General features: G+C 39.1%; 1 pseudogene; it reads right to left on the bottom strand.

Annotated features, from left to right (window-relative positions):
- Window positions 1-8,231: 8,231 nt before the first annotated feature.
- LOC100517746 lies at window positions 8,232-24,775 on the bottom strand (annotated as a pseudogene).
- Window positions 24,776-25,354: the final 579 nt, after the last annotated feature.

The raw sequence follows: 25,354 nt of genomic DNA, 5'->3' as shown, positions 1-25,354 counted from the left end.
GGACAAATTGACAATAACAAAACAATGGTGGGGGATGTTAACACCCAACATACAGAAATGGAAAGATCAGCAATAGAAAAACAGCAAGGAAAAACAGGCCCTGAATGAAGCATTAAACCAGATGGACTTGATAGATATTTATAGGACATTCCACACAAAAGCAACAGAATACACATTCTTCCCTAGTGCACATGGAACATTCTCTAGGACTGATCAAATCCTGGTCTACAAATCCAACCTCAGTAACTTTAAGAAAATTGAAATCATATCAAACATCTTTTCTGACCAAAACACTATATGACTGGAAATCAACAACAAGAAAAAAACTGAAAAAAAAACACAAACAGGTGGAGACTAAACAACATACTACTAAACAACCAAGTGATCACTTAAATATCAAAGAGGAAATTAAATAATACCTAGAAGAAAATTACAACAAAGATATGACACTCCAAAACCTATGGGATGCAGAAAAAACCGTTCTAAGAGGAAAGTTTAGAGCAATACAAGCCCACGTCAGGAAACAAGAAAAAGCTCAAACAAACAAGCTAACTTTACATCTAAAGCAGCTAGAGAGAGAACAGACAAGACCTAAAGTTGGTATAAGGAAAGAAATCATAAAGACCAGAGCAGAAATCAATGAAATAGAAACAAAGAAAACCATAGAAATGATCAATGAAACAAAAAGCTGGTTCTTTGAAAAGATCAACAAAATTGATTAACCCTTAGCCAGACTTATCAAGAAAAACAGAGAGAGGACTCAAATCAATGAAATTAGAAATGAAAAAGAACTCACAACACAGAAATACAAAGGATCATAAGAGACTACTATATGCAACTATATGCAAATAAAATGGAAAACCTAGAAGAAACAGACAAAGTCTAAGAAAAGTGCAATCTCACAAGACTCAACCAAGACGAAATAGAAAAGAGGAATGGACCAATCACAAGTACTGAAATTGAAACTGTGATTAAAAACTCCCAACAAACAGAAGTCCAGGACCAGATGGCTTCACAGGTGAATTCTATCAAACATTCAGAAAAGAGCTAACACCTCTCCTTCTGAAACTACTTCAAAAAATCACAGAGGAAGGGATACTCCCAAACTCATTCTATGAGGCTGCCATCACCCTGTACCAAAACCAGACAAAGATTCCACAAAAAAAGGAAACTACAGGCCAATTTCGCTGATGAACATCAATGCTAATATCTCAACAAAACACTAGCAAACTGCATCCAACAATACACTTAAAGGATTGTACACCATGATCAAGTGGGATTTATCCCAGGGATGCAAGAGTTCTTCAATATCCGTACATCCATCAGTGGATACACCACATTAACAAACTGAAGAAGCAAAACCATATGATCCTCTCAATAGACACAGAAAAAGCCTTTGACAAAATCCAACACCCATTTCTAATAAAAAACCTTCAGAGAGTGGGCATGCTGTGAACCTACCTCAACATTAGAATGGCCATATATGATAAACACACAGTTAATATCATTCTCAGTGGTGAAAAGCTGAAAGAATTCACACTGAGATTAGGAACAAGACAAGGATGTCCACTCACACCACTCCAATTCAACAAAGTTTTGGAAGTCCTAGCATGGCAATCAGAGAAGTAAAAGATAAAAGAAATCCAAGTTGGAAAGGAAGAAGTAAAACTATCCCTATTTGCAGGTGACATGATACTATACCTAGAGAATCCTAAAGATATTACCAGAAAATTATTAGAGCCCATCCACGAATTTGGCAAAGTCGCAAGATACAAAATTAATACATAGAAATTGATGGCATTTTTATACACTAACAATGAAAAAGCAGAAAGAGAAATTAGGGAAGCAATCCCATTACCATCACATCCAAAAAAATAAAATGCCTAGGAGTAAACCTACCTAAAGAGACAAAAGACCTGTATTCTGAAAACTATAAGACACTGATGAAAGAAATCAAAGATGACACAAATAGATGGAAAGACATACCATGCTCATGGATTGGAAGAGTTAATATTATCAAAATGATTATACTACACAAGGCAATCTACAGATTCAATGCAATCCCTAGCAAATTACAAAGGACATTCTTCACAGAACTTGAACAAAATATTTTAAAGTTTGTTTGGAAGCACAAAAGACCCAGAAGAGCCAAAGACATCCTGAAGAAGAAAAATGGAACTGGAGGAATCAGGCTCCCGGACTTCAGACTCTACTACAAAGCAGTAGTCATCAAAACTGTACGGTACTAGCACAAAGACAGAAATATAGATCAGTGGAACAGGATAGAAAGCCCAGAATTCAACTCACGCACCTAAAGACAACTCTTCTATCACAAAGGAGGCAAGAATATACAATGGAGAAAGACAGCTTGTTCAATAAGTGGTGCTGGCAAAACTGGACAGCCACATGGAAAAGAATGAAAGTAGAACACTCCCTAACACCATACACAAAAATAAACTCCAGATGGATTCAAGACCTAGATATAAGACCAGACACTATAAAAATCTTTGAGGAAAACTAGGCCACTCTCTGACATAAACCACAGCAACCTCTTCTCAGATCCACCTCTTAGAGTATTGACAATAAAAACAAAAATAAACAAATGGGACCTACTCAAACTGAAAAGCTTCTGCACAGCAAGGAAACCCTAAACAAAATGAAAAGACAACCCACAGAATGGGATAAAATCCTTGCAAGTGAATCAAAAGACAAGGCATTAATCTCCAAAATTTAAAAACACCTTCTCAGCTCCATACCAAAAAACCAAACAACCCCATCAAAAATGGGCAGAAGTTCCAAACAGACAGTTCTCCAAAGAAGACATACAGTTGGCCAAAAAACACATGAAAAGATGCTCAATATCACTCATTATTAGAGAAATGCACATCAAAACCACAATGAGTTACCACCGTACACCAGCCAGAATGGCCATCATCCAAAAGTCTACAAACAAGAAGTGCTGGAGAGGGTGTGGAGAAAAAGGAACGCTAGTACACTGTTGGTGGGATTGTACGTTGGTGCAGCCACTGTGGAAAATAGGATGAAGATGTCTCAGGAAACTAAACATAGAACCACCATTTGATCCAGCAATCCCACTCCTGGGCATCTATCCAGAGAACACCATCACTCAAAAAGACACAGTTACTCCAATGTTCATTGCAGCACTATTTGCAACAGCCAAAACATGAAAACAACCTAAATGTCCATTGACAGAGGAGTGGATCAAGAAGTGGTTCATATACACAATGGAATATTACTCAGTCATTAAAAGGAATGAAATACCAGCATTTTTAGCAACATGGATGGACCTAGAAATTACCATGCTAAGTGAAGTCAGCCATACAATGAGACACCAACATCAAATGCTTTCACTGACATGTGGAATCTGAAAAAAAGGACAGACTGAACTTCTTTGCAGAACAGATGCTGACTCCCAGACATTGAAAAACTTATGGTCTCCAGAGGAGACAGTTTGGGGGTGGGGGGATCTGCTTGGTCTGTGGGATGGAAATCCTGTGAAATTGGACTGTGATGATCATTATACAACTACAGATATGATAAATTCATTTGAGTAATAAAAAATTTTAAAAACACAATAGAAAAAAAGAAAAAATGAATATATGACAAGACATAATAAAACTCCTAGAAGAGAACACAGGCAAAACATTCCCTGACATAAATTGTACCAGTGTTTGCTTAGGTCAGTCTCCCAAGGAAATAAAAGTAAAAGCAAAAAAAAAATTCTCAGTCATCTGATTAACTAGACAAGCTACCAGAATTGACCCCACCCTGTTCCCCAGAGTGGAAATATGGAAGTCATTAAACATCAATGAGGAACATTTCAAGAAGTTACATAGCCTTCAAAGCATCTGGACAAAGTGTTCCACCAACATAGCATAAAGAGGACTTTGATGCCTGTTTATGTCCAGAGCTGAGACAAAGAAAGACTCAGGCTGTGAGGCTGTCTGACCAGCTCAAATGCAGACACATTTCTCAGGCTCTCAAGTGCCTTTCTCAGCTCTACAGCCACCAAGGAGAAGAGAAGGAGATTGTGAGTGTGTCATATACACAAACAGGCACTCGGCATGACACATAGTGACACAAAAACAAAACCCCAGGTGCTGCTCTTTGACTCTCTCTGACCCATACTCATCCTAATCAGAAGTATGGAGATTGGTATAGATTCATACCAACTTATGTATAACCTTAAAATGAAACCTGGAGTTCTGGTCATGGTGCAGCAAAAATGAATCTAACTAGGAACCATGAGGTTGCAGATTCAATCCCTGGTGCCTCGCTCAGCAGGTTAAGTATCTGGCATTTCCGTGAGCTGTGGTATATATCTCAGATGTGGTTTGTATTTGTCATTGCTGTGACTCTGGTGCAGGCCAGCAGCTGCAGCTCTGATTAGATGACTAGCCTGAGAACCTCCATATGCCACAGGTGTGGCCCTAAAAAAACAAAAATAAATAAATTTTAAACAATGAAATCTTTTAAAAACCCACAAAAAAAGAACACTTCTATGCTGCTGATGGGAATGTAAAATGGTGCTGCCAATATGGAAAACAGTATGGAGATTGCCGAAGACATTAAAAATAGAACTACTGCATGATCCAGCAATCCCACTTCAGGGTGTACAATAGAAAGGATGGGAATCACAATCTCAGAAAGGTATCTATTCTCCTATGTGCATTCCAGCTCTGTGCACAATAAATAAGCTATGGAAAAAGCTGCATGGTCATCAACAGATGAATGGATAAATGTGGCATATATACACAATGGAATATCATTTTTCCTTAAAAAAAGGAATCCTGCCATTTGTGACAACAAGGATGAAGCAAGAGGAGGTTACACTAAGTAAAATAAGCCTGTCCTACAAGGAAAAATATTGCATAATTTCACTTTGAGAAACTCAAAGAAGCAGAGAATAAATGGCAGTCACCAAGGGGGAGGGGGAGGGGAAAGGTAGAGTGGTTATTTAATTTAAATGAAGTGTCAGTTATGCAAGATGAATTCATTCTAGAGACCCGCTATACAGCATCATGCCTAGAGTCAAAAATACTGTACTCTCCACCTAAAACTTCCTTAAAAGAAGAGATCTCATGTTAAGTTTTCTTTCCAAGAGAGTCCATGCTCCTGGGTTGGAAAAATTAATATTGTAAAAATGGCCATACTATGCAAAGCAAACTACAGATGCAATGCAATCCCTATCAAATTACCCAAGACATTTTTCACAGAACTAGAACAAACAATCCAAAACTTTACATGGAATCACAAAAGACCCAGAATTGCCAAAGCAATCCTGAGAAACAAAAACTAAGCAGGAGGCATCACTCTCCCAAACTTAAGGCAATATTACAAAGCCACAGTAAGCAAGACATTATGGCACTGGTACCAAAACAGCCAGACCAATGGAACAGAATAGAGAACAGAGACATAAACCCAGATACCTATGTTCTATTAACCTTTGACAAAGGAGGAAAAAACATAAAATGGGGGAAAGAGAGCCTTTTCAGCAAGAATTGCTGGGAAACCTGGACAGCTACATGTGAAGAAATGAAACTAGAACACACCCTCACACCATGCACACAAATAAACTCAAAATCGCTGAAAGATTTAAATATGAGACAACACAATCAAACTCCTGGAAGAGAACATAGGCAGAACATTCTCTGGCGGCAACCTGATGAATGTTTTCTCAGGTTAATCTCTCAAGGCAACAGAAAAAAGAGCAAAAATAAACCAGTGGGACCTCATCAAACTGACAAGATTTTGCACAGCAGAGGAAACCAAAAAGAACACAAAAAGACAACTTACAGAATGGGAGAAAATAGTTTCAAAGGATGCAACTGATAAGGGCTTCCCTCTAAAATATACAAGCAAGTGATACAACTCAACAGCAAAAAATCCAACGACCCAATGGAAAAATGGGCAAAGGACCTGAATAGACCATTCTCCAAGGAAGATATACAGATGGCTGAGAAGCACTTGAAGCAATGCTCAACATCACTGATTATTAGAGAAACGCAAATCAAAACTACCATGAGATACCACCTCACACCAGGCAGAATGGCCATCCTTTAATAAGTCCACAAATTACAAGTGCTGGAGGGGGTGTGGAGAAAAGGGAACCCTTCTGCACTGTTGGTGGGAATGGAAGCTGGTACAACCACTATGGAGAACAGTATGGAGGTACCTTAGAAAACTATACATAGAACTACCATATGACCCTGCAATCTCACTCTTAGGCATCTATCTAGACAAAACTTTCCTTAAAAAAGACACATGCACCTACATGTTCATTGCAGCACTATTCACAATAGCCAAGACATGGAAACAACCCAAATGTCCATCGACAGATGATTGGATTAGGAAGATGTGGTATATATACACAATGGAATACTACTCAGCCATAAGAAAGAATGACATAATGCCATTTGCCACAACATGGATGGAACTAGAGACTCTCATCCTAAGTGAAATAAGTCAGAAAGAAAAGACAAATACCATATCATATCACTTATATCAGGAATCTAATATAAGGCACAAATGAAAATTTCCACAGGAAAGAAAATCATGGACTTGGAGAATAGACTTGTGCTTGCCAAAGAGGAAGAGGAGGGAGTGGGAGGGACTGGGAGCTTGGGGTAAATAGATGCAGAATGTTCCTTTTGAGATGGATTAGCAATGGGATCCTGCTGTGTAGGACTGGGAACTCTGTCTAGACAATTATGATGGAATATGTAATGTGAAAAAAAAGAATGTATATATGTATGTGTAACTGGGTCACCATGCTGTGCAGTAGAAAAAAAAATATATATATATATATATAAAGAAATAAAAATAAAAAATAAAACCTAAAATAAATAATGTATGATTAATAAGTTAAAGGAGTGGCTATGGAATAACAAAATATATAATTAATTCGTCAAAAGGGATAAAAAGAAGTGAGAATAAATATGACAACAAAATGATGCCATTTGCAGCAACATGTATGGAAGTCACGACTCTCATACTGAGTGAAATAAGTCACAAAGAGAATGACAAATACCATATCATATCATTTATATCTGGAATCTAATATGTGGCATAAATGAATCTATCCACAGAAAAGAAAATCACGGACTTGGAGGTTAGACTTGTGGTTGCCATGGGGGACGGGGAGGAAGTGGGATGGATTAGGAGCTTGGTGTTAATAGATGTGGACTATTGAATTTGGAATGCATTAGCAGTGAGATCCTCCTATGTAGCACTGGGAACTGTGTCTATTAACTTATGACGGAGCATGATAATGGGGAAAAAAGAATGTATACATGTATGTGTAACTGGATCACCATGTTGTACAGTAGAAAAAATTAATGTATTAGGGAAATAAATAACAAATAGAATGAAAAAAAAAAACAAATATATTCTGACTACATTAGATGTTAATAGAACAAATTCTCCAGATATACAATGATGGTCAACTTACATAAAAAGACCAAAACCCAACTTTACACTGTTAAAAACTAACAATTTCCAGATATAAAGATATAAGAAAGTTTAAAGTGATGGAAGAGAAATACATGTAAATGATAACAAAAATACTGGTATATCTAAACAAATATCAGAGGAAGTAAATGAGATGTGAGGGTAGAAGCAATGGCTAAAAAGAAATCTTCCCTCACTATAAATGCAATGGTGTGCTGTTCAAGGAATAAGAAAATGCTCCCTATCACAGGAGAGCTTTACTTTGAGGCATTTGCCAATTTCCGTTGTGTAATTATCCCTGTCATGGCTGATTCCAATCCACAAGCTTGGTGTCATTGACTTTGGAGCTGAAAAGAGACATTCCCAATAAGCTTGAAGGAGAAGTCAACTATACTTCAAGTTAACTAATTAATTAATCAATTAAAATTTAAAAAGCAATGCCCAATAGATGACCATAATAAGATTTAATATGTATTCACACACTTTAAAAAGCTTTAAAAATCCAAATGTAATAATAATATAACACATTGAAAAAAAACAAAAATTAAACACACTTACATATACACACAAAGGAGTTTGGTGCTTTGAAGACCATAAGATGAATGCGTACTATGGGCAATGACAAATTTAGGATTATGGAAAATAAATGGAAAAGAGATATGACTAAAGAGAAAGAGATTGATCTTCTAACAATGACCATTTAAAGGACAGTGAGGAAAGTGCTAGAGACATGGTGACCAACAAACAAATTTTAAGGCATTTCTAACAAGGTGAGTGAGTAAATAAGAACATGGTTAGGTAATTCTCACTTGGAAAAAAGGTTACTGTTTCTGAAAAGAATCCCCAGAGCCAATGTCATGTCTCTGTTCCTCAGGCTGTAGATGAAAGGGTTCAGCATGGGGGTGACCACTGTGTACATCACAGAAGCAATGATGTCTTTGTCATGGGACTGGCCTGATGAGGAGGAAAGGTACAGTGCCATCATTGTCCCTTAGAATAGAGACACAAATGAGAGGTGGGAACCACAAGTAGACCAGGCTTTGAAGATCCCTTTAGTATAGGGGGCCCTCAGGATGGAGACCCCAATGTGGCCATAAAAGACAAGGATGCCACTCAGTGGGGGAAAAAAAGCCCCTGCAGTGAATATGATGAGTTCATTGAGAGAGGTGTCTGAGCAGGACAACTTAATCAGGGAAGCAAGATCACAGAAGAAGTGGGGGATGATGTTATCAGCACAGAAGGATAGTTGAGCTAGGAGGAGGATGTGGGTCAAGACATCAGCACAGGAGAAGAGCCAGGATCCAGCCAGCAGACATATGCACAGCTCTTCCATCATGATGATGGTGTAGCGTAGAGGGTGACAAATGGCCACGTACCTGTCATAGGCCATCACTACAAGAAGCAGGTTATCAATGCAAGAAAAAAATATGAAAAAATACATCTGTGTTATACACCCTGCATAGGGAATGGATTGATCCTGAGTCTGCATGTCCATCAGCATCTTAGGGACAGTGACAGAGGAAAAGGAGACATCTGTGAGGGCCAGATGGCTGAGGAAGAAGTACATGGGGGTGTGGAGGCGAGGGTCCTGCCTGATGAGCAGTATAATGAGCAGGTTCCCAGCACTGTGGTCAGGTACATGCCCAGGAACAGAACAAAGAACATGCCCTGCTGCTCTGGCCTTATGGGGAGCCCCAGGAGGTGGAACTCTGACACGCTGCTCTGGTTCTCCCTCCTCATGCTCCTCTCCTGTCTTCTGGGGAAGGCAGGGAGTAGAAAATATCAGAAACATTAAAACTGAAATTGTGGGCACCATCCTAGGGTCTCTCACTTCTCGTGGAGAAAAAGTATAACTGGCTGCATTTCTTTTATAACCTAGTGTTGCCAAAGCAAGTGACACACCATCAACATGATTCCTTTCTATGAAAACCAGAGAGAATTCATTTTTTTTCTTTTTAATCAACCAGGATTCTGACACTAAGCTATTAATTGGACATGCAAGATTAAATAGGACCTATGGGACCTCTTTTCTAACAATACTAACCCTCAAGAGCACAGCTGACTAATGACTGACTAAAGGTGTGAACCTGAACCCAGATGCATTATGTTATGATTTTGGTCCCACCACACTCTTGCTGTAGGACTTGGAATACTAAATCTCTCTTGGCCTCAGGCCGTCCCTCTATAACATGAAGATTTCAATATCACACATTTCTCCATAAAATAAACACCCAAAATTGCATAGATAATTTTTATGAGAGGATCTGCATCCCTCCCACCCAAAAAATAGTTTCAAGTTCAGGAATTTAATAAATCATTATTATAAAGTGGTCAGCTTTAAGGCCAGAACTGGCTAAAATTTATGTTAACTTATCTAGCTCTTACACTCTTAAGGTGACTTTCTGAGCTCATATCCTATCACTGGAGCAAGTTCCCTGGTGGAATTTGTCTTAATGCATGCTTATCTTCTTGTCAAGAAAGAAACCTTACTTCAGTGAATGTACCTCCATCCATCTCTCTCTACATCTTATTTTCCTAGTTGGCTCAGATCTAGATACTCATTGGTAGGAAGACAACTGAGATCTGAGATGGGCCTGGGAGCTGAGAGATAGTGAAGGATTGGGAGGTCTATTAAAATTCAGTTACCTTTATTGACCAGAACTTTTTCCCAATGTTGATCTTCAGACTGATAATAATTCCCAGTTAATAAACTCTATGTCAAGTACTTCTTTGCATGATTGCCTCACTGAATTTTCAATAGTCTAAGGAGGGAGGAGTTCCTCCTGTGGCTCAGCAGGTTAAGGACCTGCAACCTTGTCTCTGTGAGGATGTGAGATCGACCCCAGCCCTCACTCAGTGGGTTAAGAATCCAGCATTGCTGTAAGTGGTGCCATAGGTTACAGATGTGGCTTGGATTTGATCCCTAGCCTGTGAACTTCTAGACGTGGCTGTAAAAAAAGAAAAAGATACAAACAAAATTCATTAACAATATACTCATGAGTAGAAAACTAGCATGATTATAGAGTTAGTAACTGCTATAGCCACAATTCTCTCCTGTGTTATTAAAAATACTTTGAAATCTTTGCTCCTATGACCTTACAGTTCTCCCTCTCTTTAGTGAGACAAATAGGCAGGACCCAAAGAAGTATTTTAGGATTTGAAGGAGTGCTCCTGCTCAGATAACTGTCCACACTCATATTCCTGAAGCCCTTTAGGTGGCCAATGGTTTCGTATGCCTTCAATTTCATTCAATCCACCAATCTTCATTTGCGTCTGGGAAGCAGAGAAAATGGTGCTTTTTCCCTGAATTTTACCAAAAGGAGTAGTGAAATCATGTAAATAATCTCACATATATATGGCATAATAGATGCTGGTTCAAAAGTTGATTACCTTTCTTTCTTCCTTCTTTCTTTTTTCCTTTTTTCTTTCTTTCTTTCTCTTTATTTTGATTGCTTTTTAGGGCTGCACCTGCATCATATGGGATTTCTGAGGCCGGGGGGGTGAATCTGACCTGCAACTGCCCACCTATGCCACAGCCACAAAAACTAGGGATGCAAGTAGCATCTGTGACCTACACCAGAACTCACAGTAATGTTGGATCTTTAACCCACTGAGCAAGGCCAGGGATCGAAACCACTCTCTCACGGATACTACTCAGGTCCACAACCAAGTCACAAGATTGATGTTCAGATCATCTTTTCACTAGAGAAAGAATCCACCCATTTTTTATGGAGGTGGAAAAGCTAAAGTCAAATGTTAAATGTGAAAAGTTAAAGTTAAATGTTAAAATATGCTTGGGGTAGGAACTTGATATTATTTAAGAATCTGTCAGTAGATGCTTGCTCCAGACTAGGGAGTTGCTTGGGGTTATTAACTGACTTAGTTCACCAGGCACAAGGAGGAACCAGGCACTTGACCCTCCTTCCAATCACAGGCTTCTCACTGAAAGCTGATAGGTCAGACTTAGCCCAGGACCTCACAGATCTCCTGCAGGGGAACCAGAGCTCATAATGACACCCAGGAGCTGCAATGTGATTAGAAGGGAGCAATACAGATGTGGTATTTTGATTCCATTAACACCATGTGCAAAGAGGTGGCTGGGAAAATGCTCAGGAGTGAAGAGGAGACAGTGTGTGACCTAAGGGTGTGGCACTGCAAGAGAGAGAGACAAGGGATGGGCTGATTTTCTGTCTTCCTACCAAATATTGTCCCCTGCACAATAGGAAATGGAGAGTCAAGGGTTAGGGTCTCCAAGAGGATAAAATTAGTCGAGTGCTTTCAATGTTCCTAGCTTCTTAAGCAACTTACAGAAAAGATCTGTCAGCAAATAGCATGATTCCATGTAACAGCAATGGATGCTGAGAATCACCATGGCCAAAACCAAGGCCATCTACCCATTAAGTAGGGAAAAGATAAAGATCTGATTGTCCACATATATGATCCCAGAAAGGAGGATTTTGTTTCTAAACTGTTTGACCAAAATGGAAGCAGGGTGTCAAAAACTGAGTTTCCAGGGGTCCTGGTGGAAAAATCACAGGAAAATGGATGCCAATAACTCTGCAAAGTTGGTTTCCTGTGGAGCTTCCTGTGTGAATTCTGGTCTTAGACAAGTGGAGAGTAAAAAATGTGAAAATATGAAACACACACACACACAGATATTTATTTCTTGTGTGAAGGAAGTCAAGGTGTGGAATTGTTACACAAAAGTATTCACACACTATCACAGACAAGCACTTGCCAAATGGAGACTTATAGATTTCTCTGGCTTATACTCTCACTAGGTAAATACAATCAGGATGTGAGTCAGCTTCACACACAAATCTTTGCAAAATTCACAAACAAAATACACATGCACAACACAGATACACACACAGAACTGTCAAGCATCCTAGACCAGATGCATTGTCATCACAAGAAGTCATTCATATTTGAACCACAAGCAGTGCACAAGGTCTTTCACAAAGCACACAAGTTGCAGATGCATGTAGAATAAGAACACACTGAGGAAATGTCCAGGCTTCTCTGACCTCTGTATATCCTAATGTGTGTCATTCAGTGTGTGTGTGTGTCATTCTGTGTGTTACACATAAACACATAGAGCTGTACCACACAAGACACACACCAATATACCTAATGTCTCTGATGGTCACAAACACACTTGCACATAGACACACATGCAGGACTTGGGGATGTTTCTGGGCCCCTTCTGAGATATACCTGTGCTCTGAGTTCAAATACCTTCTGCTTCATTCTGTTACCTGAATCCTCACTTTCTTTTCAGAAGACCCAGAATTAAAAGAAAAAGAGGAATCCTCGGTGGACTGAGGACTGTACAGACTCTCATGTTTGTTTTCCAGCTTCAAAATGATGCACAAGGAGGTATGCTTTTCTCATTCCTAAAGAGATCCCAGAGAGAATCCACCCCAGTCCCTGACTAGAGAAGCAGTCCACTGGGGCAAATGACCAACTCTTTCCTGGCCTCTCGGGAAGGAGGATGATTAGGGTCCACAGGGACTGAGCTGCCCCTGGTTTCACAAGAGAAAGTGTCCCTTATATGAGTGGTACTTTGGGCTTCTGGTCAAGTCTCTGATGAGAAGCAGAAGTTCCCCATTGCCCGTGGCCTCTGTGTCATCAGCACAGCTTCTCCCAATAGCAGTGAAGGGCACAGACAATGTAAAGGCTTTTCCAGGTTCCCCAACACTGACACAGGCATTCATTAGAACACAAAGCTCTTTAAAATGTGCACATCTCCCCACTCCTCTGGAAGATCTGTAGGGCATGGTCTATGCTTTGTTCAGGAGAAGGGGAACTGAATATAAAACTCTGGAAAAAAGATTCTGGGTTCATCCCCTGCTAGGAGAGCATACATGGGCAATTTATCAAAGACCACTGAGACTCAGTTTCTTCAAATGGAAATAATGATCATAGTCTTTGTGTGAGTTGGAAGATTGGTTAAATGAGCACCTAATGAAAGCTTACTAAATGTTAAAGTTTATTGTCAATGTCTTTGTATCACTACAGATCAGCTATGGCTCCCAACAGGCAATTGTGATTGGTAACTGTTGAATGATTTCATCTGTCCATTGATTCACTCATTCCCTTAAATAATCATTCAGGTTCCCACAAATGCAATTCTGATATATTCTCTAGAGACATAATAGATAATAATATAATCAGAAATCCATATCTTAGAACACCAATCCAACTGGAAGGTGATGCAGAAAAAAACTTATTAAGGCAAAAGAATGGTAGGTAAACAGTGAAAACTGCTGCAGAATAATGAAATCATGCATGGAGTACGGGAGACTCAAAAAGTTCATAAAATACCCAATGTCACAGGACTGTTTTTCAGAGGACTCCAATCTTTTACAGGGCTCCAATCAGGTGGCTTCAGGTTTGTAAACTGGTTTATTCCCTTATAAACCTTTTAGAATGTCTAAAATTGAGAGAACTGATGCCCTCAGGGTCACTGAAGATATGATGGAACTGGAACTCTCATACACTCCTGGTGGGAATACAAAACAGTTTGAAAATGTTCTTTAAAAGTTCATCATATACCTAGCACATGAGTAGGTATTTGTCCAAAGAAAAAGAATGTATATAGTTATACATAGATTTATTAGAGGATGTTCATAAGAGCATTATTTAATAGCCAGAAGCTGGAAATAGCCCAGGTGTTCATCAATGGACTTATTTTATTAAGTGAATGTATTTCCTCTAATAGCACAAGAAAATATAGTTAGTATTTGGTAATAACATATCAGAGAAAAAATATGAGAAGAAAATATATATGTATGTGTGTATAATGGAATCATTTTATTGTATACTTGAAACAAACACAACATTGTAATTGAACTGTATACTTCAATTTAAAATAAAGTCAAATGAAAGTTGAAAAAGATAAACAGTAACAGATTAAAAATTAAAAATAAATAATTTAAAATATTGAAAGAAGAAAGAAATGTTAAAAATTTTAAAAAGGTGAATGAGGTTAAAAATGGCTGTAAAAGGGAGAGGAGGTAAGATGGTGGAAGAGTAGGGGGACACGCTCACCCTTTCCCACAAACACGGCAAAAGAAAACACATCTACACATAAAATGACTCACACAGAACAACAACTGAATGCTGGCAGAAGAACTTAAACCTCCAAAAATGGCAAGAATCTCTTGACATAACTGGGTAAAACAAGAGAAAAGAGGAGAGAGAGAGAAGGGGAATCAGGACTGGACCAGCACTCCTGAGAGGGAACTGTGAAGGAGAAAGGGAACCCATGTGTTGGAAAGTCACCTAACCAAGTTGGAGGGATATCCAGGCTCCAAGAAGCACAGCAGCAGGTCTGAGATCTAAAAAGCAGAGTGAGAGCTGCACAGATCATCTGAACCACTGGCAGAAACACCAAAAACTGAGATGCTCTGGTGGAGCTGGGCACCAAGAGCTAGGCTCCAGAGGTTAGTCCTTGGGAGTGGGCTGGGATTAGCAGTGTGGAGACAGCCAGAGGGATTAGGAGGCGGGGTGTTGTGGGTGTAGGGAACAATACAACTAAGGGCTGGGGAGTGGAAAGCCACAACAGAGGGAACCTGGGAGAAGGTCTGGACCTGCAGGAGAGACAAGGCACCAGTGTTGGGGAGGGGAGAGGAGGAGGGGTGGGCTGCCATAGAATACTCCTTGCACCCCAGCATGTGCACTTTCCAGCCAGCTAGCAGACAGCAGAGCTTCCCAACACATCCCCCTCCCCACCCCATGCATGCCTAGCCAGAAGCCATCTGCCATCCTGGCAGACTGGCCTCACCATCCTTGGGAAGCCATCCACCACCACGGCTTTCCCCAGTCAGCCTGGCTGCACACAGGAAGCATTCCACTCCTGCGGAGCAAGCCATGCAGCACTGTTCAACCTCAGGAAGAGCTGCACTCCCATGGAGCAGACCACCCAGCACCATCAGCCCTTGGGAAGAGTTCCATGGCCAAGGAGCACCAGGGAAAATCCTGTCCAGCCATGGGAAGTGTGCCTACATTGGTACACACCTTGCAGTCCCGCCTGCCCTCAGGAAGCCCTCCTTTGCCTCAGAGCCAGTCATTTAGCCCCACCACCCCTCAGGAGATGGTGCACTTCCTCCAAGGAAACCTCCCACTTCCTCCTCCCTCAGGAAGCGCTTCATGGTCCAGGAGCACCAGGGCAAGCCCTGCACGGCCATGGGGACTGCACCTCCACCACAAAAAAGAAAAACACAAGCAAGATGAAGAAGCTCATGAACCATTCCCAGTTGCATGGGTGGTTCAGTGGTAGAATTCTCGCCTTCCCATTTAAAGCAGCAGGAGAACTTACCTAAAGCAGTCAACAATGAAACAGACCTCTGCAGTCTGACAGACTTGGAGTTCAAAAGGGAGACAGTGAAAATACAGAAGGAATTAAGAGAAGATATGAACAGTAATGCAGACTCCCTCAGAAAGGAACTAGAAAATATAAGGAGGAGGCAAGAAAAAACTAGAAAATTCATTTGCAGAGATACAAATGGAGCTAAGGGCAGTAAAAACCAGAATGTATAATTCAGAGGAATTAATTAGTGATGTGGAAGATAGAATAATGGAAATCACCCAAACAGGACAGCAGACAGAAAACCAAATGTAAAAACATGAAAGCAATATAAAAGACCTATGGGATAATATAAAGCAGGCCAATCTATGCATAAGAGGAATTCCAGAAGGAGAAGAAAAAGAAAAGGGGTTGAAAATATATTTGAAGATATTATCCCTGGAAACTTTCCAAACCTAAAGAATACTGATTTCAAGATACAGGAAGCACAGAGGGCCCCAAACAAGTTGAACCCAAATAGGCCCACACCAAGACATATTATAATAAAAATGGCAAAAGTTAAAAATAAAGAGAGAATCCTAAAGGCAGCAAGAGAAAAGCAAAGTATCACTTATAAGGGAACCCCAATAAGGCTATCAGGTGGTTTTTCTACAGAAACTCTACAGGCCAGGAGGGAATGGCAAGAGATATTTAAAGCACTGAAAGGAAAAAATATGCAACCTAGAATGCTCTATTAAGCAAGAATATAATTTAGAATAGAAGAGGAAATAAAAAATTTCTCCAACAAACAAAAGCTAAAAGAATACAGCAATACAAAACACTTTCTAAAGTAAATACAGAAAGGGCTCCTCTAAATTAAAAAAAAATAAAAAAGAGGAAGAATTAGGATGGAGGAAACCATAATCAGAGAGCAGTCACTTAAATAAACCAGCATAGAGATCTAAGCATGAATATATTTAAAATAAAATGAAATTTTAAAAAAGGCATAAAAATCATAAAATGTGAGCATGGGAAGTAAGGAAATGAATACTTCATGTTATTTCTTTTTTTAATTTTATTATGGTAATTAAGTGTTTGAACCTACAGGTCTATCAGGCTAAATCACACTAAATCACCAATAATAGGAAGGGGTTAACATACTTAAAAAACAGGGCAACCACAAATCAAAACAGAACATTACATTCAAAAAAAATGAAAAGAAAAGTACTCAAGCAGAAAATAATTGGAGACTATCCAACCAAAAAAAGAAAGGATAAATGGAGAATCATAGAATCAACTGGAAAGTGAGGTTTAAAATGGCAATAAACATCTATCAATTATCACCTTAAATATCAATGGACTGAATGCACCACTCAAAAGACACAGAGTGGCAGATGGGATAAAAAAGAAAAACCCTTCAATCTGATGCCTACAAGAAAATTACATTGAGACAAAGGACACATATAGATTGAAAGTGAGGGGATGGGAAAATATATTTCAGGCCAATGGACATGACAGGAAAGCAGGAGTTGCAACAATCATATCAGACAAAATAGACTTTAAAATGAAGGCCATAAAGAAGGACAAGGAAGAACACTATTTAATGGTTAAAGGATCCATTCAAGAAGAGGATATTACAATCATCAATATACATGCCCCAAATTTATGAGCACCCAGATACATACAACAAATATTAACACACATAAAAGGAGAAAGTGATGGGAATACAGTCATAGTAGGAGAATTTAACCTCACTCACATCAGTGGACAGATCCTCTAGACAAAAAAACCAATTAAGCAACAGAGATCCTAAAGGAAACAATAGGAAACTTAGACTTCATTGACATCTTCAGTACACTACATCCAAAAAAAATCAGAATACACATTCTTCTCAAGTCCTCATGGAATACACTCAGGAATTGACCACATGTTGGGGCACAAAGCTAACCTCAACAAATTTAAGAGTATAGCAATTATTTCAAGTATCTTCTCTGTCTGCAATGCCATGAAACTAGAAAACAACCCCAGGGAAAGAAATGAGAAAATACCTATTACATGGAGACTAAAAAATAATGTTACTAAAAAACCAATGGGTCAATGAGGAAATCAAGAAGGAAATTAAAAAATACCTCAATACAAGTGATAATGAAGACACAACCTCTCAAAATATATGGGATGCCGCAAAAGCAGTGCTCAGAGGGAAATAAATAGCAATACAGACCTTCCTCAAAAAAGAAGAAAAATCTAAAATCGACAACTTAACCCACAACCTAAATGAATTAGAAAAAGAATGAAAAAGACCTAAAGTCAGCAGAAGGAAGGAAATCATAAATATCAGAGATGAAATCAATAAAATAGAGATTCAAAAAACAATAGAGAAAATTAATAAAACCAAGAGCTGGTTCTTCAAGGTAAACAAAATTGACAAACCTCTGGCTAGATTCACTAAGAAGAGGAGAGAAAGAACCCAAATAACCAAAATTATAAATGAAAAAGGATAAATCACAACAGATACTGAACAAATACAAAAAAAACCATGCAAGAATACTATGAACAATTATATGCCAACAAATTTGACAATCTGGAAGAAATGGACAACTTTCTAGAGTCTTACATCCTGCCAAAACTGAATCAAGAAGAAATAGACCAACTGAACAGACTGATCACTAAAAATGAAATTGGATATTTCATAAAAGTACTCCCTACAAATCAAAGTCCAGGACCAGATGCCTTCACAGGAGAATTCTACCACACATACAAAGAGGAATTTATACCCATCCTCCTTAAACCTTTCAAAAGGCTGAAGAAAGAACACTCCCAAAGACATTCTATAACACTACCACCACCCTAATTCCAAAAACTGACAAAGATACCATGAAAAAAGAAAACTATTGGCCAATATTTTTGATGAATATAGATGCAAAAATTCTCAACAGAATTTTCATCATCTGGGATTCATCCCAGGTGCACAAGGATTGTTCGCCATATGCAAATCAATCAACGTCATACACCACATTTACAAAAGAAAAGTCAAAAACCGTATGATCATCTCATTAGATGCAGAAAAAGCATTTGACAAAGTCCAACATCCATTTGTGATAAAAACTCTCATCAAAGTGGGTATAGAGGGAAAATTCCTTAATATAATCAAAGCCATTTATGACAAACCTACAGGAAATATAATACTCAATGGAGAAAAACTGAAACCCTTCCCACTAAAATCTGGAACAAGACAAGACTGCCCACCCTAACCACTGTTATTCAACATAGTATTGGAAGTTTTAGCCATGGCAATTAGACAAACATAATACATAAATGGCATCCACGTAGGAAGAGAAGAGGTAAAAATGTCACTGTATGCAGATGACATGATACTATACATAGAAAAACCTAAGGACTCAACCCCAAAACTATTTAAACTGATCAACAAATTCAGCCAGATATAAGATTAACATTCAGAAATACAGTCACATTTCTGTATACCAATAATGAAACTTTAGAAAAGGAATACAGAAATATAATACCTTTTAAAATTACACCCAAAAAAATCAAATAAGTGTGACTATATCTGACCAAGGAGGTGAAGGACCTATGTGCCAAGAACTATAAAACATTAATCAAGGAAATTAAAGAAAATGTAAAGAAATGGAAAGATATTACATGCTCCTGAGTTGGAAAAATTGTAAAAATGTATATATTACCCAAAGCACTCTACAGATGCAATTCAATCCCTATAAAATTACCTGGGACATTTTTCACAGAACTAGAAGAAAAAATCCAAAACTTTATATGGAACCACAAAAGACCCTGAATTGCCAAAGCAATCCTGTGGAACAAAAAGCAAACAGGAGGCATAACTCTCTCAGACTTCAAGCAATATTACAAAGCCATAGTCATCAAGACAGTGTGGTACTGATACAAAAACAGACATACAGTACAATGGAACAGAATAGAGAACCCAGAAAATAAACCCAAACATCTATGGTCAATTAATCTTTGACAAAGGAGGAAAAAACATAAAATGGGGAAAAGAAAGTCTTTTCAGCAAGAATTGCTGGGAAACCTGGACAGCTACATGTGAAGAAATGAAACTAGAACACACCCTCACACCATGCACACAAATAAACTCAAAATCGCTGAAAGATTTAAATATGAGACAACACAATCAAACTCCTGGAAGAGAACATAGGCAGAACATTCTCTGACAGCAACCTGATGAATGTTTTTCTCAGGTCATTCTCCCAAGGAAACAGAAATAAGAGCAAAAATAAACCAATGGGACCTCATCGAACTGACAAGCTTTTTCATGGCAGAGGAAACCAAAAAGAACACAAAAAGACAATTTACAGAATGGCAGAAAATAGTTTCAAAGGCTGCAACTGACAAGGGCTTAATCTCTACAATATACAAGCAACTGATATAACTCAACAGCAAAAAGGCCAAAAGCCCAATGGAAAAATGGCCAAAGGTCCTGAATATACATTTCTCCAAGGAAGAGATACAGATGGCCAATAAGCACGTGGAAAAAATTCTCAACATTCCTGATTATTAGATAAATGCAAATCAAAACTACCATGAGATACCACCTCACACCAGGCAGAATGGCCATTATTCATAAGTCTACAATAACAAATGCTGGATGGGTTGTGAAGAAAAGGGAACCCTCCTGCACTGTTGGTGGGAATGGAAGCTGGTACAGACACTATGGAGAACAGTATGGATGTACCTTAAAAAATTATACATAAAACTACCATATGACCCAGCAATCCCACTCTTGAGCATATATCTGGACAAAACTGTATTTAAAAAAGACACATGCACTAACATGTTCATTGCAGCTCTATTCACAATAGCCAAGACATGGAATCAACTCAAATGTCCATTGACAGACGATTGGATTAGGAAGATGTGGTATATATACAAATGGAATACTACTCAGCAATAAAAAAGAATGACATAATGCCATTTGCAGCAACATGGATGGAACTAGAGACTCTCATACTGAGTGAAACAAGTCAGAAAGAGAAAGACAAATACCACTTATATATGGAATTTAATATACAGCTCTAATGAACATCTCCACAGAAAAGAAAATCCTGGACTTGAAGAATAGACTTGTGGGGAGGGGGAGGGAGTGTGAGGGATTGGGCGCTTGGGGTAAATGGATGCAAACTATTGCTCATGGAATGGATTTACACTGAGATCCTGCTGTGTTGAACTGAAAACTGTGTCTAAATACTTACAATGCACCACAACAATGGGAGAAAAAATTATGTGTACATGTACATGTAACTGGGTCCCCATGCTGTACAGTGGGAAAAAAAGTGCGTTGGGGAAAATAACAATAAAAAATAAATTAAAAATAAAAATAAATAAATAATTATAAAAAATAAAAAAATAATTTTTCAGTATGAAGGAGTTGCCCAGTGGCCTGGCAGTTAAGGATCCGGCATTGTCACTGCTGTGGTGAAGGTCCAATCCCTGACGTAGGAACTTATTTATGTCATGGCTGCAGCCAAAGAAAAAAAATTACTCAGTATGACTAACAGTCAACCCCCCCAAACATAAAGTAGTTGAGATGACTGTATAAATTACTTCACATAATGCACTTAGAATATTGCCTGGCATTTTGTAAATCTTCACTAAACACTGGGTATTTTCTCATTGTTGTTTACAGACTCATCACCCTCAGCTGCTCACACAGGCAGACACCATTTATTTCATGACCACTGTAGTTAGTGACAGCTCCATTGGTTCAAATCAAAATATAGGAATCCTTGACTTCTATCTTTTCTCTCACATTTCTCTCAATGCATCAGGAACTCTTGTTGGTTCAGACTTAAAACCAAATACAATTTTCTCCAAATACTGACTACTTCCTCTGCTATTATTCTCCTAGCTTATCAATCTTTGAATGGCACAGTTGCTAGAGCTCCTAGATGGTCTTTCTGCTTCCACCAAGCCCCCTTCTCTACAGGCAGTCAGTGTCACCCCCTCTAAAGCTGAATCATGTTCCTCTTCTGATGAAGAGCTACCAAGGGCTACACACATAATTCACAGTAAGATTCAAATTGTAAAGATTTAGGAACCTCATTCCCTGTTGGTGGTGAAATGATTCACACTGCTCTTCTCCCCTCCCCCCTCCCATCACACCTGCTTATTTATTTCCTGGAACATAACTGACAATGTCACATCTTGGAGTTTTGCAGTTGCTGTTTCCTGGCCCTGGAATCATTTTCCTGCAAATATCCCTATGGCTCTGTTCCTTGGTGCCTTCAATTCTTTCAAATATCACCTTCTCGAAGAGACCAATCCTCACCACACTACTTAAAATTGCAACCTACCCCCCTCATTCCTGATGTCTTCACACTGCTGCTTTTTATAGCAATTAAACACCATGACATTTACATGCATATTGTGTTTATTTTTATTCTCTCCCTACTGATATACTCTACAAAGGAAAAATATTTTTGTCTCATTTGTTCACTTCTACAAATTTCCATAAACTCAGTAGACACATAATAAATGCTTGTCAGAAGGAATTATTTATATATACATTTAGCATTGTCTTTTCTGAAAATCAGTTCTTGCTGTGTGTGTGTGAAGTGAAAGATAACTAATTTTAATAATCTAAAATTAAGCAGGCATAAGTAGGCCATCCTCACAAAGAAGGATCCAATTGGAAATACATCCTACATTGCAACAGAGAATTTGGAAATGGGGTTCAATGACCTATGTTTCTCCACTGGATTTTTGTCACAGGCAGAAACAAGCTTAAGAATGAATAATAAAGCCAAAAACTTTGCAGTATATTTAGATTTTAGGAAACAATCAGATACAACATATAACTAGCAACAGCATTAAAAATGCAAATAATCTCAACATCACAACTTTAAGTAACATTTACTTTCTACAGCTACAGAAAATGATAGATGAGGAACAAAGAAACAAAAAAGTTTCTTGCTATCTTAATTACATAGGTAGATATATAACATGGATTATCATTAAACACCTTAGCCACTTTGAGGACTTTTTATTTATCAAAAACAATATTCCACCAACCTAGATACTAACTAAACCGTAAGGATCATAGTTTTTAAAAAAGGAACATACCACATATGAGAATTCTTATCTTTTTAACTTGGGTTCAGTAAACTAAGAAGTAAGAATGTGTAAATGATACAAAATGCAATAGTATTCAGACCTCTAATCATAGTCTAACATGGTTTCTCTTCTTAAAGAGGAAACACATATTAATTATTTCTTCGTAGGATATTGACTTCACAAAAGTTAGAGTTTCTGGCAATGCCAGATTCCAAGTGTTAATAGAGACTAGTGAGGGATAACAGACGTACCTAAAGCTAAGGCAATAGGTCATGGAGGTCATGACCTAGAGGTTTGAAAGTCGGTGGGCTCTAGAAAAATAGGCAGGGACTAAAACAATCCAAGCAGAAGACTAAAAGGGGGGAGGGGCCATTAAAATCAAGGAAAGACAGAGGGTACCAGAGACAAGGGCAGTCAATGTATCAGTTAGCTTTTGATGCATAACAAACCATCCCAAAACTTCATGACTTACACAACAACCCCTTCGTTGTTTGACATTTCCATGTGCTGGCAATTGGGGCTGGAACTGTGCTCAGGTGGATGGTGCTTTTGGTTTGGCTTCAGATGATCTCGGCAAGGGCCCACTCATGCCTCTGCAATCAGCTGCCAGCTCATCTTGGAGCTGGTGATTGTTTGCTGGAGCAGCTTGGTTCATCATGTGGAACTAGGGCTTCACACAGCCCATCCTGGACTAGTTCACATGGTGGTCACAAAGTTCTGAGAGCAGCAGGAACACAGTCTACCTAGGCTTGGAACTCTCACCACATCACTTTCACTGAATCTTCTAGTCAAAATTTTTAAGACACAAGTCCCACCCAGATTCAGTGGGTAGGGAAGTAAACTCCACACTTGCAAGGAAAGGCTGCAAAGCATTGGCCATTTTCAATCTACACAGTTGCCTGTACAATTTTTCAAGGACATGTCTCTGCAAGCATCCCTCAGAAAATTAAAAACATGAGTGGGTAGCTCTTACTTGGCAAAAATAATTGCCCTCCTATAAAGTATCCCCAGAGCCAATTTCATGTCTCTGTTCCTCAGGCTATAGATGAAGGGGTTTAACATGGGTGCCACCACAGTATAAATAACTGAAGCAATAATGCCTTTGACTTTGGAATTGTATGATGAAGGGAAGAAGTAAGTCATGGCAATAGTCCCATAGTACAAAAACACCACAAAGAGGTGGGAGCCACAGGTGGACAAGGCTTTGCAGATTCTCTTCATGGAGGGGACCCTAAGGATGCTGGCCCCAATACGAACATATGAGCCCAAAATAGCACTCAGTGGCAAGGAGGTAAGCAGGCCCCCCTCAATAAAGATAACTAATTCATTGATGGAGGTGTCTGAGCAAGTCATCTTCAAAACAGCAGTAAAGTCACAAAAGAAGTGGGGGATGGCATTGTCAGCACAGAAGGACAGGCGGGACAGAAGGAGAGTGTGCAACAGTGCGTGGACACAAGAGAAGAACCAGGATCCAACCACCAGTAAGACACAAAAGCCATCCCTCATGATGGTTCTGTAGTGGAGAGGCTGACAAATGGCCACATACCTGTCATAGGCCATCACCGCAAGAAGGAAATTGTCAAGACAAATGAAAAGTAAGAAAAAATACATCTGAGTAATGCACCCCACATAGGAGATGGATTGTTGCTGTGTCTGCATGTTTAGGAGCATTTTTGGGAGGGTGACACATGAGAAAGAGACATCAGAGAAGGCCAAGTGGCTGAGGAAGAAGTACATGGGGGTGTGGAGGCGAGGATCCAGCCTGATGAGCAGGATGATAAGCAGGTTCCCCAGCACCGTGGTCAGGTACATGCCCAGGAACAGGGCAAAGAACACAGCCTGCTGCTCTGGCTGGATGGGGAGACCCAGGAGGAGGAACTCGGACACGCTGCTCTGGTTCTCCCTCCTCATGCTGTACTTGACTCAGCTGGGAATAAATGGCATAAAAAAATAGCAGAGACTGAGATATGGTATGATGTGTACATTATAGCCATGTGCCTTTTTTTGTCCTGGAGACTGTGTCAAAATTGAGACAAATTTTCTGTTCCAATTTTCAGCCTGCTCCATTCTGGTCCCAGAGTGCATCAGATTTTGAGGGGCCAAAGAGAATTTCCTTCAAAGGACATGAGTGTAAATGTCTTCATTTATTCACCCATGTTCCAGTTGTTGTTCTTGGCCCTGGCAACAGAACAGAAAATAAAATATCCATCCCCTTCCTTCTTGGAGCTTTCATTCTATTGGTACAGATGGAGTACTGATTAAGAGCTGGGGCTTTGGAGCCAAAGGCTTAAGATGGATTCCAACCTCCATAAGTGACTACCTGCATAGCCTTGGGCACTTTAGATACCTCACTGGCTCCTCCGTAAAATGAGAATAATATTATACCTTGTTACGGAAAGTTGGGGGATTAAAGGGGTGAATGCATGTGATACATTTAGAACAGTTTTCTGCATGCAGAATGTACTCAAAAATGCTTTCTCTAATTATAGC

This window comes from Sus scrofa, unplaced genomic scaffold (assembly GCF_000003025.6).
Source record: "Sus scrofa isolate TJ Tabasco breed Duroc unplaced genomic scaffold, Sscrofa11.1 Contig1995, whole genome shotgun sequence".
Classification (NCBI taxonomy): Eukaryota; Metazoa; Chordata; class Mammalia; order Artiodactyla; family Suidae; genus Sus; species Sus scrofa.
This window is presented reverse-complemented; position numbering and strand designations above follow the sequence as displayed.